The sequence below is a fragment of the Hemitrygon akajei genome, chromosome 8, assembly GCF_048418815.1.
Source record: "Hemitrygon akajei chromosome 8, sHemAka1.3, whole genome shotgun sequence".
NCBI classification, from domain to species: Eukaryota; Metazoa; Chordata; class Chondrichthyes; order Myliobatiformes; family Dasyatidae; genus Hemitrygon; species Hemitrygon akajei.
In genome coordinates, this window is record NC_133131.1 from 110,143,246 (window position 1) to 110,162,122 (window position 18,877).

The 18,877-nt window shown below is 43.8% G+C and overlaps 1 protein-coding gene across 2 annotated transcripts in view; it reads right to left on the minus strand.

Moving 5' to 3' along the window:
- Positions 1–18,877, minus strand: part of LOC140732153 (contactin-associated protein-like 2) — a 1,811,541-nt gene that overhangs the window by 614,712 nt on the left and 1,177,952 nt on the right. The window lies entirely within an intron of this gene.

The following is an 18,877-nucleotide window of genomic DNA, read 5'->3' on the forward strand; positions in this document are numbered from 1 at the left end:
GGGGGTTGATAGCTGTCATTTCAAAACTTCATTAGGTTATGGCTGTGACTTAATTTAGTTCATGGTATTGTCTTTCACTACTTACAATCTACGGGGCTTTTTGGGGTAATTTAGTTTGCATTTGAAAAAGTAGTTGGGGTTTTATTTCCCAATTTTCTACATCACACTCCATTCCAGTTGGTGGCAGTAATGTACCTTTAAGTTGGACTGCCAACTGCCATTATAAATCAAAAGAAGAAGCACCACCAGCATGTTTTTTTTGCTCCAAGTTTCTGACATCCAGTCACATATGTCTTCAGATAAAGATTACATTTCAGTTACAACAAGCCTTGCCTTTCCCCTACTGGACGCTCATTCTTTGCTAAAGGTACAACTGAATCCTAATCAGATGTACTGTCTAATTTCTTCCTCTTTGCAGGTTCTCCCATCAGCTTTAAATGCAGCAACACAAAAGCTGCAGAAAGTCAGTTCTTAAGAACTGATTTCGAACACTTTCACTCCACTAGAACTGTTTGACCTAATCAATGTTTTGTTCTTTTCTTCAATTTTTCAGCTCCAACATCTGTTGTATTTCCCTTTTCTTTGCTGCTTGTTGTAAAAAAAACATTGAAGCTGAAAACAACCAGATTGAAGCAATCCACTTGAATGGTCTTCCATGCTCCAACCGGTGCACAGGGACTACAGTGTGTATCATCTACAAAATGCACTGGCTGCCTGACAGCATGTCACAAAACTACAATCTGTTTCACCAAGAAACTCAAAAGGAGCAAGTATAGTACATGAGAGTATGATTTATCTCCAGATTTCCCTCCAGGTCACACAACATCAATTCCCTACCCTACTGAATTTTGGGAGCAAAAGGGCTATATCAAAACTTCAAAGTTCAAAATAAATTTATTATAAAAGTACATTTGTCACCATATGCAACCCTGAGATTCACTTACTCGGGGGCATACTCAGAAAATCTAAGAAACAAAATAGAATCAATGAAAGGCCGCAGCCAACAGAACAGACAAACAATTAATGTGCAAAAGATTAACTGTGCAAATATGAAAGAAACAAAAGAAAAAAATCAATAAGTTTCAAGAACATGAAATGAAAGCTCCTTGAAAGTGGGAATAGTTCAGTGATGGGTTGAGTGAAGTTATCCCCTCTGGTTCAAGAGCTTGATTGTTGTGGGGTACTAACTGTTCCTGAACCTGGTGGTGTGGGTTCTGAGGCTCCTGTACCTTTTTCCTGGTGGCAGCAGTGAGAAGAGAGAATGGCCAGGGTGGTGTGGATCCTTGATAATATATGACTCTTTCCTGCAACAGTGTTCAGTGCAGATGTGCTCATTGATGGGAAGGGTTTCCCCTCTGATGAGCTGGACAGTATTCACTACTTTTTGTAGGATTTTCTGTTCAAGGGCTGATGCACCATCAATAACTCACGCCGAGACTTAGGAAGTGAGATATCGGCTTTTATTGACTGAAGAACAACACTACATCCTGGGGAAAATGAGGGAGAGCAGCAGGCCACAGTCGCCTTTATACAGGGGTCTGTGGGAGGAGCCACAGGGGCAGTCAGCAGGGTCTTGGGAGGAGCCACAGGAGCAGTCAGACAGGTATATCTAGTTCACCACATTCACCCCCCCTTTGTTTAAAAAAAAATTCCCAAGCATATTTACAGGTTAAGTCGATCAGGTGGTCGAATCGTTCGCTGCGATCTACGTAGCTCCGGCTGCAATTGCACAGGAGCCGGAGGTGATGACGGCACAGGTGCCGGAGGTGGTGTGTGCTCCGAAGGCGGAGAGTGGGTTAATTCTGTCCCAACAGGAGGTGTCAGGGATCCCTCGCGTGTGAGCGAGGGCCCTGGAACAGACGCATACGGAGTCTGTGTGGGGCACGGTGCGCGCGGAGTCACCTCGGGTACAGGGTGCATAGTTACCGTGGAGTGCTCGGGGTAGTGGTCTGCTGCTCCGGCGGGCGCCAGGTCGCGGACAGAGACCGTGTCCTCCCGCCCATCAGGCAAGACCACGTAGGCATACTGGGGATTAGCATGCAGGAGGTGAACCTTCTCGACCAGTGGTGAGTACTTATTACTCCTCGCATGTTTACGCAGCAGCACTGGCCCCGGGGACGTCAGCCAAACTGGTAGGGTGGTCCCAGTGACAGACTTCCTGGGAAAAGAGAATAAGCGTTCGTGAGGGGTGGCATTAGTGGACGTACACAACAGGGAGCGGATAGAGTGGAGTGCCTCAGGGAGGACCTCCTGCCATCGGGAGACCGGCAACCCTTGTGACTTAAGGGCTAAAAGTATGGCCTTCCACACTGTGGCATTCTCCCTCTCCACCTGGCCATTCCCCCGGGGATTATAACTCGTGGTGCGACTAGTAGCTATGCCCCTAGCAAGCAGGAACCGGCGCAACTCGTCACTCATAAAGGAGGACCCTCTATCACTGTGGACATAGCAGGGATATCCGAACAGTGTGAAGAGCTGGCGCAGGACTTTTACGACCGACGTGGTAGTAGTGTCGGGGCAGGGAACGGCAAAGGGGAATCGCGAGTACTCGTCAATAATACTGAGAAAGTAGACATTGCGGTCGGTGGAGGGAAGGGGGCCCTTAAAGTCAATACTCAGTCGCTCAAAAGGGCGGGTGGCCTTGACAAGCTGCGCAGTGTCAGGACGGTAGAAGTGCGGTTTGCACTCAGCGCAGATCTGGCAGTCCCTGGTCATCGTCCTGATGTCCTCCAGGGAGTACGGCAGGTTCCGGGCTTTAATGAAGTGATAAAACCGGGTGACCCCCGGGTGGCAAAGTTGGGCATGAAGGGCATACAGCTGGTCGAGCTGGGCACTAGCACACGGTCCCCGGGATAGGGCATCAGACGGTTCATTGAGCCTGCCAGGCCGGTACAGGATATCGTAAGTATAGGTGGAGAGTTCTATTCTCCATCGCAAAATTTTATCATTTTTGATTTTGCCCCGCTGTTGGCTGCTGAACATGAACGCAACCGAGCGCTGGTCGGTCAGCAAGGTGAACCTTCTGCCGGCGAGATAGTGCCTCCAGTGCCGAATAGCTTCCACTATGGCTTGGGCTTCTTTCTCCACCGTGGAGTGCCGAAGTTCAGAGCCTTGAAGGGTACGAGAAAAAAACGCCACTGGCCTGCCTTCCTGATTGAGGGTAGCAGCCAGCGCGACGTCAGAGGCGTCACTCTCTACTTGGAAGGGAATGGTCTCGTCTACCGCATGCATCGTTGCTTTGGCAATGTCCCCTTTAATGCAGCTGAAGGCCGCGCGGGCCTCGGCAGAGAGGGGAAAGATGGTAGACTTGACCAGGGGGCAGGCCTTGTCTGCGTAATGGGGAACCCATTGGGCGTAATAGGAAAAAAAAACCCAGGCACCGCCGGAGGGCCTTGAGAGTAGTGGGAAGAGGGAGTTCTAACAGGGGGCGCATACGGTCGGGGTCAGGGCCAATGACCCCGTTCTCCACGACATACCCAAGGATAGCGAGTCGTGTGGTTCTGAACACACACTTGTCCTTGTTATAAGTGAGGTTCAAAGCATTGGCCACCTGGAAAAAACGTTGGAGGTTGGCGTCATGGTCCGACCAGTCGCGACCACAGATGGTGATGTTATCTAGATAGGGAAATGTGGCCGTCAGTTTGTACTGGTCCACCATCCGGTCCATCTCCCTCTGGAAGACTGAGACCCCATTTGTGACACCAAATGGGACGCGCAGAAAGTGATAGAGCCTGCCACCCGCCTCGAAGGCGGTGTAGGGGCAGTCCTCCGGGCGGATGGGGAGCTGGTGATAAGCGGATTTCAGATCAATTGTCGAGTACACCTTGTACTGAGCTATCTGGTTGACCATATCCGCGATGCGGGGTAGGGGGTACGCGTCAAGCTGCGTGAATCTATTGATGGTCTGGCTGTAATCCACAACCATCCTAGTTTTCTGCCCAGTCCGAACAACGACCACCTGGGACCGCCATGGGCTTGTGCTTGGCTCAATGATCCCCTCCCTGAGCAGCCGCTGCACCTCTGAATGAATAAAGGCCCTGTCCCCCGCACTGTACCTCCGACTTTTAGTTGCCACAGGTTTACAGTCGGGGGTCAGGTTGGTGAACAGCGATGGGGGAGGGATCTTGAGGGTGGAGAGGTTGCAAATAGTGTCAGCAGCACAGCTATCGGCATGGGGCTGGGCGGGATGTGGGGTTCGGGGTGTATGTGCGTGTGGTAACGGAGTATATGGCGAAGTCCCACCAAACTGAGGATTCCTGACAGTGAGTGGTGGGTGGGGCCCGTCATATGCCATAGTCACACTTTCGAGATGGCTCTGGAAGTCCAGCCCCAATAGCACAGGTGCGCACAGCCGAGGCATGACCAGGAACGCAAAGTTCCGATATTCAGTGCCCTGCACCACCAATGTCGCTACACAACCCACCCGGATGTCAGTGGAATGCGACCCTGAAGCCAAGGTGATCTTCTGACGGACCGGCCGTGTCACGAGTCCGCAGCGTTTCACTGTGGCCGGGTCAATAAAACTCTCAGTGCTGCCCGTGTCAAACAGGCAGCTAGTCCTGTGCCCCTCCACCAGGTCCATCATCGACCTTGCGAGCTGGTGCGGAGCGCTTTGATCGAGGGTCACGGAAGCCAGCATTGAACGGGGCGTGTCGGGGGCGGGGCCTGGTGACGCCGGCAAAGTTGGCTGCTCACATCCGGGCATGCAAGATGGCGAGGCGGGGGCGGGGCCTGGTGACGCCGGCAAAGATGGTTGTCCACATCCGGTCATGCAAAATGGCGGCCCCCAGGTCTCAGACGCAGCGCTGCTCGACCCCGGGTGTGGTTTAGATTTACAGACCTTGGCGAAATGGCCCTTCTTCCCACAGCTGGAACAAGTCGCTTCGCGCGCCGGGCAGCTGTTCCTGGCATGTTTCAGAAGCCCACAAAAGTAACAGAGTTTCATACCTGGCGAATTCGTGGGGTTTGAGATACCGCGACTGGCAGCGGCGTTGGCGAATTCGCTCGGAACCGGGGAATCGCTCGGCTGGACTTCTTAGGCGTACAACTGCGCAGCCTCTATCGAATCGGCCGTCTCTATCGCGGAGCGTAAGGTAAGATCAGCTTTTTCCAGCAGCCGCTGGCGGATACACACTGACCGAACCCCAGTCACAAAAGCGTCTCGGACCAAGAGTTCCTTATGCTGTTCCGCTGTGAGCGCTTGGCAGTCACAAGCCCGCGCGAGTGTCTGTAGCTCGCGGAGAAATTCAGCAGTCGACTCCGTAGGCCGCTGTTTTCGTGTTGCCAAGCGGTGCCGTGCATAAACTGGATTTACTGGCCGCAGGTACTGTCTTTGGAGGGCGGCAAGCGCCTCCTCGTAGGTGGATATGTCCCTGATGAACGAATAAACTTTTGGGGCGACCCTCGAGAAGAGAAGTTTGTGCCGAACAGCCGAGTCGGTGGCACGAACCTCCTCTAAGTACGATTGGAAGCACACCAGCCAGTGTTCAAAGGCAAGAGCTGCTCCAGGGTCTCAGGGGTCCAAGTCTAGGCGTTCTGGGCGTAAAGCGGTTTCCATGTTGTAACTTTCAGTCAATAAAATTGATGCACCATCAATAACTCACGCCGAGACTTAGGAAGTGAGATATCGGCTTTTATTGACTGAAGAACAACACTACATCCTGGGGAAAATGAGGGAGAGCAGCAGGCCACAGTCGCCTTTATACAGGGGTCTGTGGGAGGAGCCACAGGGGCAGTCAGCAGGGTCTTGGGAGGAGCCACAGGAGCAGTCAGACAGGTATATCTAGTTCACCACATTGGCATTGTTTTTTCCATACCAGGCCATAATGGGATCAGTCAATATACTCTCCAGAACACATCTATATAAGTTTATCAGAGTTTCAGATGTCATTTTGAATCTTCACAAACTTATAAGGAAGTAGAGTTGCTGCTGTGCTTTCTTCATAATTGCACTTGCGTGCTGGGCCCAGGATAGATCTTCTGAAATGTTAACCTCCTCCACCTCTGATCCCCTGGCTCATGTGCTTTAAGTTTTCTCCACCTGAAGTCAATAATCAACTCCTTGGTCTTGCTGACATTGAGTGAGAAATTTTTGTGCCACCACTCAGCCTGACTTTCAATCTCCTTCCTATATGCTGATTCATCACCACATATTATTCAGCTAGCAACAGTAAGCGAAGTTAAATATGGCATTAGCCACACAGTCATAAGTGTGAAATGAGTAGGGGGCTAGGTACACACAGCCTTGTGGTGCACCTGTGCTGATGGAAATTGTAGACAAGATATTGTTGCCAATCAAGTGTAGAAATAGAGGACCCAGTTGCACAAGGATGTATTGAGGCAAAGGTGCTGAGGCTTATTGATTAGATATGAGCGGATAATAGTATTGAATACATCAGTTTGATGAGATGGCTCACTGCTGCCACTACTGTTCCCACCAATATATTTGTATTCACTTCCTTTGTCAAATGAGCTTTCATTTAACCCAATGAGGTTTCATACAACTTGGAAAGTGCAATTAAGTATGGAAAATAAATGTTGGCCTTACCAGTGATGCCCAAGCCCCCAAATCAGTAAATATAAAAGGAATTTCAAACATTATCAACACTGAGAGTTCATTTGCCATGGGAATCAAACACCAAATTTGAGAAATCTGTCAATTTACTGCACAGTTTGCTTTTGCAACACATACAATTTGCTGAAGGAACTCAGCAAGTCAGACAGCATCTATGGAAGGAAATAAACACCTGGCATTTCAGGCCAATGCCCTTCATCAAGACTGAAAAGGAAGGGGAAAGATGATAGTATGTATATTAAGGTGGGAGGGTAGGGGGAGGAGGGAAGTAGAAGCTGGGAAGTGATAGGAGAGACCATATGAAGCAGAAGGTGGCGAATATAGAAGCTGGGAAGTGATAGGTGAAAAATCTGAATGCCAGAAGTACAAGGAGGCTGACAGGAGAGAATAGAGAAACACAGAAGAGAGGGAAGAAAGAGAATGAATCTCCAGAGGGAAGTGATGGACAGGTAAGGAAAAGGGAAGGGTTGAGCGGGGTACCAGACTGGTGAATAGAAAAAGAAAGGAGAGAAGGGGGAGAAATTACCAGAAGTTAGCAAATTCAATGTATCTGCATCAGGTTGGAGGCTGAATGTGAGGTGTTGCTTTCCCACCTTGAGTGTGGCTTCATTGTGGCAATAGGCCATGTACTGACATCTTGAATTGGGAATGAGAAGTCCAGTTGAATGGATGGCCACCAGGAATTTCCACCTTTATAAGTGGATAGAGCACAGCAGCTCAACGAAGTGACCCCCAATCTCCGTCTGATCTTGCTGATATAGAGGCCATATTGAGAGCAATGGTTACAGTTAACAGACTCTCAAATGAAGTGTATCCACACCAGGAAGGACTGTCTGAGCCCTGAATGGTGGTAAGGGAAGAGCTGAAGGGGTAAGTGCACTTATCCCTGCAAGAGTGACCAGTAGGGAAATCAGTGGGGAAGACAAGCAGACAAAGAAGTCCATAGGGAGCAATCCCTATGGAGAGTGGGGGGTGGGGGAAAGACATGCCTAGTGGTAGGATCCCGTCATAGATATCAAAAATTACAGGGAATGATGAGTTGGATATGGAGGCTCGTGGGATAGTAGGTAAGGACTACAGGAACTCTATCACTGTTATGGTGGCAGGAGACTGGGGTGAGGGCAGATTTGTGGGAAATGGAGGAGTTGCAGGTAAAGGCATCATCGGTGGTGTTGGAAGGTAAACACCATTCTTTGAGAAAGGAGAACATCTTGGATGTTCTCGAGTGGAAAGCCCCAATCGAAAAACAGATGCAGCAGCAACAAAGGAACTGAGAAAAGCAAATAGCATTTTCACAAGTGACGTGGTAGGAAGAGGTATAATCAGGATAGCTATGAGAGTCAAGTTTATATATTTAAAAAAATCAATAGACGGTCTGTATTCAGAGATAGAGGCAGAGAGATCAAGGGGAGAAAGGTGTCAGGGATAGACCAAGTAAATTCGACGGCAGTGGCGAATTTCACCATGCAATTGAGAGCAGGATGGGGATACAAGTGCACGTATGTACATGAACATACTGCTCTTCTGAGAGTTCCATGGTTGTTCACCTATAGTCCTCCAATGCCCCAGCATGAAAGATCAATTAAGAAAATTATTTTAAGATACTCTGGCAGCTTGTAAAACTTCTCTGACAGGATCATCTTAACTTGCATTCTCTACCATCTGAAAGAACTGGTCAGCAGGCATTTGACAACATCATCACCATCTTCTAATTCCTTTCCAAGCATCCTATTTCCATAATTTGGAAATATACCCTCATCCCTTCATTGTTGCCTGAACTAAATTCTGGAAAGTCTTATCTACTAAAACATGTGACTATTGCTTTAGTGGATCAAAAAAGCTTCTTAGGAATGGGCTTTAAAAGCTGGCTGTGCTAGTTACACTCACATCTCATATGTGAGCAAAAGAAATATTTCTCTCCATAATAATTGGTTTTCTTGTAACAACACTGGGATTTACCACCTTGAGTCTTGCAACTTCTTGAAAATCATTTTGTTACAAAGAAAAACAGGCATTCTGAAGATTTAGCTCAAAATGGATCTTGCATAACATCTGCACATTGTAATTTTTTAAAAAGCTGCCCAGTTGCTGAATCTGGCACCTCTGCTATCTGTAAGGAAAAGAATCATTATGCAAACATCAGAAGGTCTATGTCTAGACTGAGATGATCTGCTGCCTGAATTAGTGTATGATCACCAGAAATAAGAGTGTAAGGCAACTCTACGTTTGAGAAATGATTAGACCTTGATTCGATGCATTAAATGCTGCCTCACTGTTAGTGAACAACACTAATAATATCTGAACTTCTCTTGAAACCATGGCAAATCAGGAGAATTTAATCTCAGAAATATGCTATATTATATTAAAATATATAAAATATATTAAAATTTAAATATAAATGTATTAAAATATATATTGAAGAAGTAATGTAAAATGCATCTGTGGAGTGGATCAACTTTGATTTTCATCCATAAAAAGTTACTTTAGGTCAGAGATCTAGGTCAAAATTATTTGCAGGCAAGGAAATAAAAAACAGACCCAAAGCATATGGCAATGAAGAAGATTATCAAAAATGACAGGGGGATCTTGAGCAGCTGAGTAAGTGGCTGAGGAATGGCAAAAGGAGTTTGAATTGGAAAGGTGTGAGATGTTGCATTTTGAAAAGTCAAATCCAAGTTGGATTTTCATAGTGAATTGCAGGGACCTAGGATGTGTTGTGGAACTGAAGGCCTTAAGAGTACAAGGACATGGTTAACTGAAGGTGGAATCACAGAGACTGGGTGAAGAAGAAGATTTGAGATGCTGGCTTTCAAAATGCAGGCCATTGAACATAGAAGTTGGAGGTCATGGTGTGGTTGAGCAAAACACTGGTGATACGGCACTTGGAGTATGAGGGCATAGGTTTAAGGTGAGAGGAGAAAGGTTTAAGAGCAGATTGAACAGCAAATTTTTTCACACAAAGGGTGGAATCAGCTGTTTGAGGAAATAGTAATGCAGGTACAATAACAGCCTTTAAAAGCCAGTTGGATAGGTATATGGATTGAAATGGTTTAGAAGATTATGAGCCAAATGCTGGCAAATGGGATTAGGTTAGATAGTTCAAAATGACCAGTTGGGTCTGTGGGTCTGTTTCCAAACTGAACAACTGCTTAGCTCAATAACTGTTTAATTGCCTCTTCACAAAGACCTGCTTTATGTAATTTAACCCTTTTCTGTGGAATGAGTGCAAAGTTTAGGAAGAGGGAAATTATTTTTTTTAATTGGTTTTTTAATGCATTTTCTACAACACTACAGATAGGAAAAAAAAAACAAACCAAAATGAAGAAAATTAATACAGTGCAAAAATAAACATACAATAATAATATAATACAAAAAAGATAATTGAGAAAGCACCCAAATTGAAGTCATGTAAAGTTAGTATCCTCCCCAAGCCCCACAACAACAAAAAACTCCAGACCAACCACAACACAATATAGAGAATATAAATCAGGACATTCAAACCCCCAAAACTGTAAATACACTTGAAAACAGAAGATAATAATGCCTACTACCAAAAAAAAAGAGCTGAAAGCAAGGGACTGAAAAAAAAACCTTAATTAAGAGGAAGGTTATGAAAGTACTCAATAAAAGGTCCCCAGACCTTATGGAACTTTATATCCGATTTAAGAACTGAATAATGAATTTTTTCAAGGTCTAAGCAGGCCATAATATCGTTAAGCCATTGAGCATGCGTGGGCGGGGCAACATCTCTCCATCTAAGGAGGATTAAACGTCTAGCCAGGAGAGAAGCAAAAGATAATATTCGACACTTAGTCAAACTCAAACGTATATCTGTCTCACCCAAAAAACCAAACAAAGCAATTAAAGGGTTAGGTTCTAAGTGGTGATTCAGAATATAGGATAAAGTTATGAAGACATCTTTCCAAAATTTCTCTAAGCTAGGACAGGACCAGAACATATGAATAAGAGAGGCCTCGCCCCTTTTGCATTTATCACAAAGAGGACTGATATTAGGGTAAAATCGAGATAATTTTGAATTAGACATTTGGGCTCTATGAACAATCTTAAACTGTAAAAGGCAATGGCGAGCACAAAGAGAGGTTGAATTAACCGATTTGAGAATCGAGTCCCAAGTCTCATCAGATAAAGAGATATTTAAATCATGCTCCCAAGCCATTCTAATTTTATCCACAGGGGCACACCGTAAGAATGCTAATTTATCATGAATAAATGATATTAAACCTTTACCCAGTGGATTAATAGAAAGAAAGAAATCAATAACATTTTTCTCAGGCATTTCAGGGAAGTTAGGAATTAAAGGATTAATAAAGTGTCTAATTTGGAGATATCTAAAAAAATGGGCATTAGGCAGATTGAACTTAGCAGAGTGCTGTTGAAAAGATGCGATGCGATTATCAATAAAAAGATCTTCAAAATGTCTAATGCCCTTCCTATACCAATCATGGAATGTTGAATCATACATAGTAGGTAAAAAAAGGTGATTATGTAAGATAGGACTAGAAAAGGAAAAACCATAGAAACCATAAAATTTCCTAAACTGAGCCCTAAACTGAGCCCTAATTTCCTAAAGTGTGTCTAACAAGAGGATTAACAATTAGTCTAGACAAACTACTAGGGAGTACAGAGCCAAGAAGTGCAGAAATAGATAAATCTTTAGTGGAACTCAACTCCATTGCCACTGTTATGATCCCAGCCCCCTCCTTTGTGAGAATCACCAGAGCCCTAGTGAAGGGGGGGGTCAATGACCCAAGAGAAGAGAGAGATACGTGCGGTGTCCCACGTTTCACGGCGAGGCAAAGCTGGCGACTGTGGTCATTGCCTCGATGAGACACCTTTGTGAATTGGGAACTGTACTACGTGTATACCCTCAGGGCAACGTGGGTGGAGAGATGGAGAGAGATTGCATCATCCCAACCTGATTGACATCTGAGACCCTGTGAGTTCAGATAAAAGAGGGGTTGTAAAGACGGCCCCCCCAGACGCACCGGAAGACACGCTAGAAATTCTGCGACAGGGTTTAATAGCGACAGCCAGTGGTGGGGTTCGTGTGCGTCTTTTCCTTGCCTGGGATTGGTGACCTCACCACGAAAGAACGGCTTAGCTACAGGGGAGGCCACAAGTGAGCATCCATTCCCCAACGAGGCTTCGACGAATCAAACTCCTAAAGGTTGGAAAAAAACCCCGCCGGGTAACTGTTTCATTTAATCTCTATCTCTCTCTCTTTAACAAAGTGCACCAATGCGACACCACCAAAAGACGGCAGCTGGTGGAACTGCAGTGACCACAAGAGACTTTCAGATATACAGCGGACAATATATACATTACCCCTAGACAACGATAGAGTTTATTTCTTATTGGTTATTACTATACCTGCGCTTTAGATTGAGTATTGATGACTTATGGTATCTGAATGTTTGTATTAACCTTACTTTTGTGCCCCTTTATAAATAAAAACGTTTGAAAATGTTACCATCAGACTTCAGCGGACCTCTCTATCTTTGCTGGTAAGTGATCCAGTTCCGGGATACGTAACACCACCCAATTAGGGCACTCAGGTTGGCTACTGGAAAAAGACCAAAAGGTAGCACAACGTATATTGGCTGCCCAATAATATAAACAAAAGTTAGGTAAGGCCATGCCACCCTCTGTTTTAGATTTTTGGAGATAAATTGTATTAATTCTGGAACGCTTATTCTTCCACAGATATGACAAAATAATAGAGTCTAAGGAATCAAAAAAAGTTTTAGGAATAAAAATTGGGATTGATTGAAATAAATATAAAAATTTAGGGAGAACATACATTTTAACAACATTAATACGACCTACCAAAGACATAGATAGAGGTGACCATTGTGACAGACTCTGTTTTGTAGTATATAAAAGATTGGCAAAATTTTCACGAAAAAGATCTTTAAGAGGGAAATTTAACTACAAAATACAATGTTTATTTCTCATAACAAACATTTAAATTTTGTGTCATTGATGTTTCTCATATGACAGATTCTATAAATCACAAATGATACAGATCAGGAAAAGCCACCCTCTAAATATCATGGATTTGACTTCAAATTGGATCATTTCATTGAATTGGATTAACTATAATATAGGAATTCCATTCAAGTGTCCCATTTTGCTCTATCTCAGTGAGCTATAATGGAAATATGTTGATATGTTTCTCATCAACATAAGCCTGCTTAACTGATTAGGTACTTTTATCCTCCATATATTTGATTGACAGGTTGATTTACATTCACAGATAATCAGTCAGGTTTCAATCAGTTGAGATTAATATACAAATACATGCCTGTTGGATATGCATTTGATTTAAAACCTGTTCTGCCTGTAATTTATCATGTGTGGGACTGTACTCATTGGATTTCAGAAGAATGAGAGGAGATTTCAGAGAAACATATAAAATTATGAAAAGGATAGATAATATAGAGGCAGAAAAGTTGTTTCCACTGGTAGGTGAGACTAGAACTAGGGACACAGCTTCAAGATTTGGGGGAGTAGATTTAGGACGGAGATGAGGAGGAACTGCTTTTCCCAGAGAGTGGTGAATCTGTGCAATTCTCTGCACAAGTGAAGCAGTGGAGGTTACCTCTGTTAATATATTTAAGGCATGGTTGGTTAGATTTTTGCATAGTAGGGGAATTGAGGGTTATGGGGAAAAGGCAGATAGGTAGAGATGAGTCCATGGCCAGATCAGTCATGATCTTGTTAAACGGCAGAGCAGGCTTGATGGGCTAGATGGCCTATTCCTGCTCCTACTTCTTGTATCCTTATGCTTGAGGATGACTCTTAAAACAAGAGTGTGCATTTCCTCTGCCATCTTAAAATCTGTTCAAATACTCTGTGAATCTAAAAGGTTTTTCATCCAGAAATATCAAGATGCGAATGCATTGGTTGCATTTTGTGTGGTTAGGAGCAGGTTATGGCCATTCATTTTCATGCTGGCTGGAATCCCAGGCCTATTCATCACTCTACCACAGAGAAACATTACTGTTAAACCTGCAAATATTGAAATGCTTACAAACACAAGCTCCAGTGATTTCAGTATTGTGCAATAAAGTACGATCTCCAGCAGAATCCTAACACACTCTTCTGCACACCACTGGTGTAATACGTGGTTATTTCAGTTACTGTTGCCTTCCTGTCAGCTTAAACTAATCTAGTTCTTCTCCTCTGACCTCTCTCATTAACACCCACTGTCTGTAAACTCTTGCGACTGTTGGGCATGAAAAGCCCAGTAGATCACAAGGCGCAGGATAGGTATGTTCCACAGAAGAAGCAGTTCTCAAATGGCTGGGCCAGGCAACCCTGGCTGACAAGGGAAGCTGAAAGCTGCATAAAAGCCAAGGAAAGGGCATATAAGGTAGCAAAAGTGAGTGGGAAGTTGGATGATTGGGAAACATTTAAAATCCAAAAAAGGGCAACTAAAACATCTATAAGAATCTTGGCTGACATCTTAGTTTTTCAAGCAAGTAACAAGCAGGAAGGACAAAGGACAGCCAGTGGATGTAATTTACTTGGTTTTTCAGAAGGCATTTGATAAGGTGCCATATATGAGGCTGCTTAACCAGATAATTCCTGTGGCATTGCAGGGAAGATATTTGCATGAATAGAGAAATGGCTGACAGGCGGGAGGCAGCAAGTGGGAATAAAGGGGGCCTTTTCTGGTGGTGTTGCTCAGGGGCCAGTACTGGGACTGGTACTTTTCACATTGTTTGACAATGATTTAGATAGTGGAATTAATGGCATTTTCATAAAGTTTGCAGATGATACTAGAATAGTTGTAGGAGTAGGCAGTGCTGAGGAAGCAATGCAATTGCAGCAGGACTTAGACAAATTGGAACAATGGGCAAAGAGTGGCAGATGGAATGCAGTGCTGAGAAATGTATGATAAGGCATTTTGGTAAAAGGAACAACAATGCAGACTATTATCTAAATGGGGAGAAAACTCAAACATCAGAGGTGCAGAGGGACTTAGGAGTCCTCGTGGAAAGAAACTCCCAGAAGGTTAATTTACAGGTTCAGTCTGTGGTTACGAAGGCAAAAGCAAAGTTGGCATTTATTTCTAGGGGAATAGAATATAAAAGCAAAGAGATGATACTGAGGCTTTATAAGACACTTTGAGTATTGTCTCAGAAAGGATGTGTTGTCACTGGAGTGAGTCCAGAGGAGGCTCACGAGGAAGATTCTGGGAATGAATGGAGTTAACATTGAGCATTTGGCAGCTTCGGACCTATACACACGGGAATTCAGAGGAATAGTGGGGGATCCCATTGAAACGTACCGAATGTTGAAAGGATGAGAGAAGGTGGATGTGGAGAGGATGTTTCCTAGGAAGGGGGTATCCAGAACTAGAGCACACAGCTTCAAAATTGAGGGGTGACCATTTAGAACAGAGGCAAGGAGGAATTATTTTAGCCAGAGAGTAATGAATCTGCAGAATGCTCTGCCACAGATTCTGGTGGAGTCCAAGTCTGCGGGTATATTTAAAGCGGAACTTGATAGTTTCCTGATTGGTCCGGGCGTCAAAGGATATGGTGAGAAGGCAGGTGTATGGGGTTGATTGGGATCTGGGATCAGCTATGATGGAATGATGGAGCAGACTCGATGAGCTGAAAGGCCTAATTCTGCTTCTATGTCTTGTGGTATCAGCAGTTTCTGAGATGCTGGAAGTATTCTGTCTGGCATCAACAATCATTCCACAAAGTCACTTAGATCACATTTCTTCCCCATTCTGTTGCATGGTCAACACATTAACCTCTTGACCATGTCTGCATACCTTTATGCATTGAGTTGCTGCCACATGATTGGCTGATCAGATATTTGTATTAACGAGCAGGTGTGCCTAATAAAGTGGCTACTGAGTGTAAATGTGATGGTAATAAACTAGTTTTGCCAATTATGTCTGAAATAATTTTCAGTAGCCATTTTAGGATATTTTGTTCACCCTGCATGAACTTCTAATACGTAAAGTTTTTAGGTGATACTAACAGCAGGACAACTTGGAAGAAGATATCAGCATTGCCATCAATTGTTCTTGTATATCTACAACACCATGATATTTCCAATTTCTATGAGTCTTTATGAATAGTTCTGATTAAAATGTGAATGTATCTTTCACTATATAAAAATTCAGACAGATTTAATATGACTCTGAAAGTGGTAGATAGTGTCTTTGATGTAAAGCTGCAGAGTAACTTTTCAACAGATTAAGGTTAAATTTCACTATCAGACCCTCATAAAATGCTGCAATATCGCTTAACTGAATCATGGAGAAAAGTTAAATGAAACATAGCAGTGAAATATGTATGTGATTGATCAGAAGCTTTAATTGATTACATATCTACTTAATTTATAAAATCTTGGCAAATTAACTGTCATTAAAGCCAAGCACATTTTGATTAAGACCTACATACCCACCCAATTGAAACTCAGTTGCTTTTACTTTATTATCTTCAAGTTGCCAAATATAATTTAATTGAAGCATGCATCAAAAACTGTAGTATTTTGACTGAAGAAAATATTAGACCATAAGACATAGGAACAGAATTAGGCCATTCAGCCAATCAAGTCTGCTCTGCCAGTGCATCAGAGCTGATTTATTATTCCTCTCAACCCTATTCTCTTGCCTTCTCCCATTAACCCTTGATGCCCTGAATAACCAAGAACCTGTTAACCTCCACTTTAAACATACTCAATTACTTGGCCTCTACGTCCGTATGTGGTAATTGTGGTGAACTACATATACCTGTCTGGACACGCCCCCTGATGACTGCTCCTGTGGCTCCTCCCACAGACCCCTGTATAAAGGTGATGGAGGTCTGAGCCCGGCCTCTCAGTCTCCAGGATGTAGTATGGTGGTCACTCACTGCTTGTTCCTTCTTCCAGTCAATAAAAGCCGATACCTCGCTTTTACGTCTCAGAGTGAGTTATTGATGGTGCATCAGTATTAAATTCCAGATTTGCCACCCTCTGGTGAAAGAATTCCTATCTTTTTTCTAAGTGCACCACCCTACCCCCCCCCCCCCCCCCAATTCTGAGCGGTGCCCTTTGGTTCTAAACTTCACCATTGAAGGAAATATTCTCTCTATATCTACTCTATCTAGCCCTTTCAGTACTTGGTAGGTTTCAATGAGCTTCTCCCTCCATTCTTCTAAACTCCAGTGAGTACATGCCCTATACATTAGCCCTTTCATTTCTGGAATAATTTTCATGAACTTCATCTGGACCTTCTCCAATGCTAGCTCATTCTTGTACGTAAGGAGCTCAAATCCGCTCACAATACTCCAAGTGCGGTCTGACCAATGCCTTATAAAGCCTCAACATCACATCTCCGCTCTTGTATTCTAGTCCTCTTGAAATGAACGCTAACATTGCATTTGCCTTCTTCACCACTGACTCAACCTGTAAGTTAACCTTTAGAGAACCAGCACAACAGCTCACAAATCCCTTTTCATCTTTGATTTTTGAATTTTCTCCCCATTAAGAAAATAATCGATGCCTTTCTTCCTCCTACCAGTGTACATGACCATACATTTCTCTATACTATACTCTATCTGCCACTTTCTTGTCCGTTCTCCTATTACATCTAAGTCCTTCTGCAGACAGCCTGCTTCCTCAAAACTACCTGCCCCTCCACCTATCTTTGTATTGACTACAAACCTGGCCACAAAACCATCAATTCCATCATTCAAATCATTGAAGTATAATGTAAAAAGAAGTAGTCCCAACACTGACACCACTAGTCACCAGCAGCCAACCAGAATAATTTATTCAGACACTTTGCCTCCTGCCAGTCAGCCAATCTTCTATCCATGCTAGAAACTTAGATAACATGGGCTCTTATATAGCTAAGCAGTATCATGTATAGCATCTTATCAAACACGTTCTGCAAATCCAAGTAAACAACATCCTGCAAGTTATATCCTCAAAGAATTTCAATAATTTTGTTAGGCAAGATTTCTCCTAGAGGAAACCATGAAGACTTTGGCCTACTTTATCATGCACCTTCAAGTATCCTGAAACCTCATCCTTTATAATGGTTTCCAATATATTCCTAACCACTGAAGTCAGGCTAATTGGTCTATAATTTCCTTTCCTCTGCCTCCCTCCTTTCTTAAAGAGTGAAGTGACATTTTCAATTTTTCAGTCCTCTGGAACCAGTCCAGAATCTAGAGATTCTTGGAAGATCACTACTAATGGTTCCACAATCTCTTCAGCTGCTTCATTCAGAACTTTAGGGTGTAATTCATCTGGTCCAGGTGACTTATCTATCTTCAGATCTCTCAGCTTTGCAAGCAATACACTCTCTTCTGCCCTGAGACTCTTGAATTTCTAGCATACTGCTAATGTCTTCCACTGCGAAGAATGACACCAAACACTTATTAAGTTTGTGTGCCAGTTGTTTGTCCCCTCATAACTACCTCTTCAGTACAATTATTCCAATGATCTGATATCTGCTCTTGCCTCTCTTCTAGTTTTTATATTTTTTTATATATCTCAAAAAATCTTTTGGTATCCTGTTTGGTATTACTGGCTAGTCTACACTTATATTTCATGTTTACTCTTTTTAGCTTTTTAAGTTGCTTTCTGTTGACATCTAAAAGCTTCCCATTTCTCTAATTTCTCATTTGCTATATTTGACCTTTTGTTTTGCTTTTCTGCTGTCTTTGACTTGCCTTGTCAGCCATCATTGCCTCGTTCTCCCTTTAGAATACTACTTCTTCTTTGGGATGTATCTCTCCTGCACCTTTCAAATTGCTCCCAGAAACTCCAGCCGTTCCTATTCTGCTGTGATCACTGATAGTGTCTTCTTCCAGTCAACTCTGGCCAGCAACACTCTCATGCATCTGTAATTCCCCTTACTTCACTGTAATACTGATACACCCGACTTTCTCTTCTCCCTTTCAAACTGCAGGGTGAATTCAATCATATTGTGATCACTCCACAACTTGCACTAGCTGCAAAGGAATGCTACCACCCAATACAACTTTACCACCTGCCACTCTCCACAGGAATCACTCCCTCCATGATTCCCTTGCCATTCGTCTGTCCCCACAAATCTCTTCCAGCACTTACACCTGCAAGTAGCCAAAAACTGCTACCACTGCCCATTCACCACCTCCCCCATATCCATTCAGGGCCCCAAAAAAATCCTTCCAGATGAGGTAACACGTCACCTGTGAATTGGCTGGGACTATCTCTTGGCTGGGTGCTCCTACCTATGGTGAGACCCATCGTAAACTGGGGGCCACTTCGTTAAGCATCTCC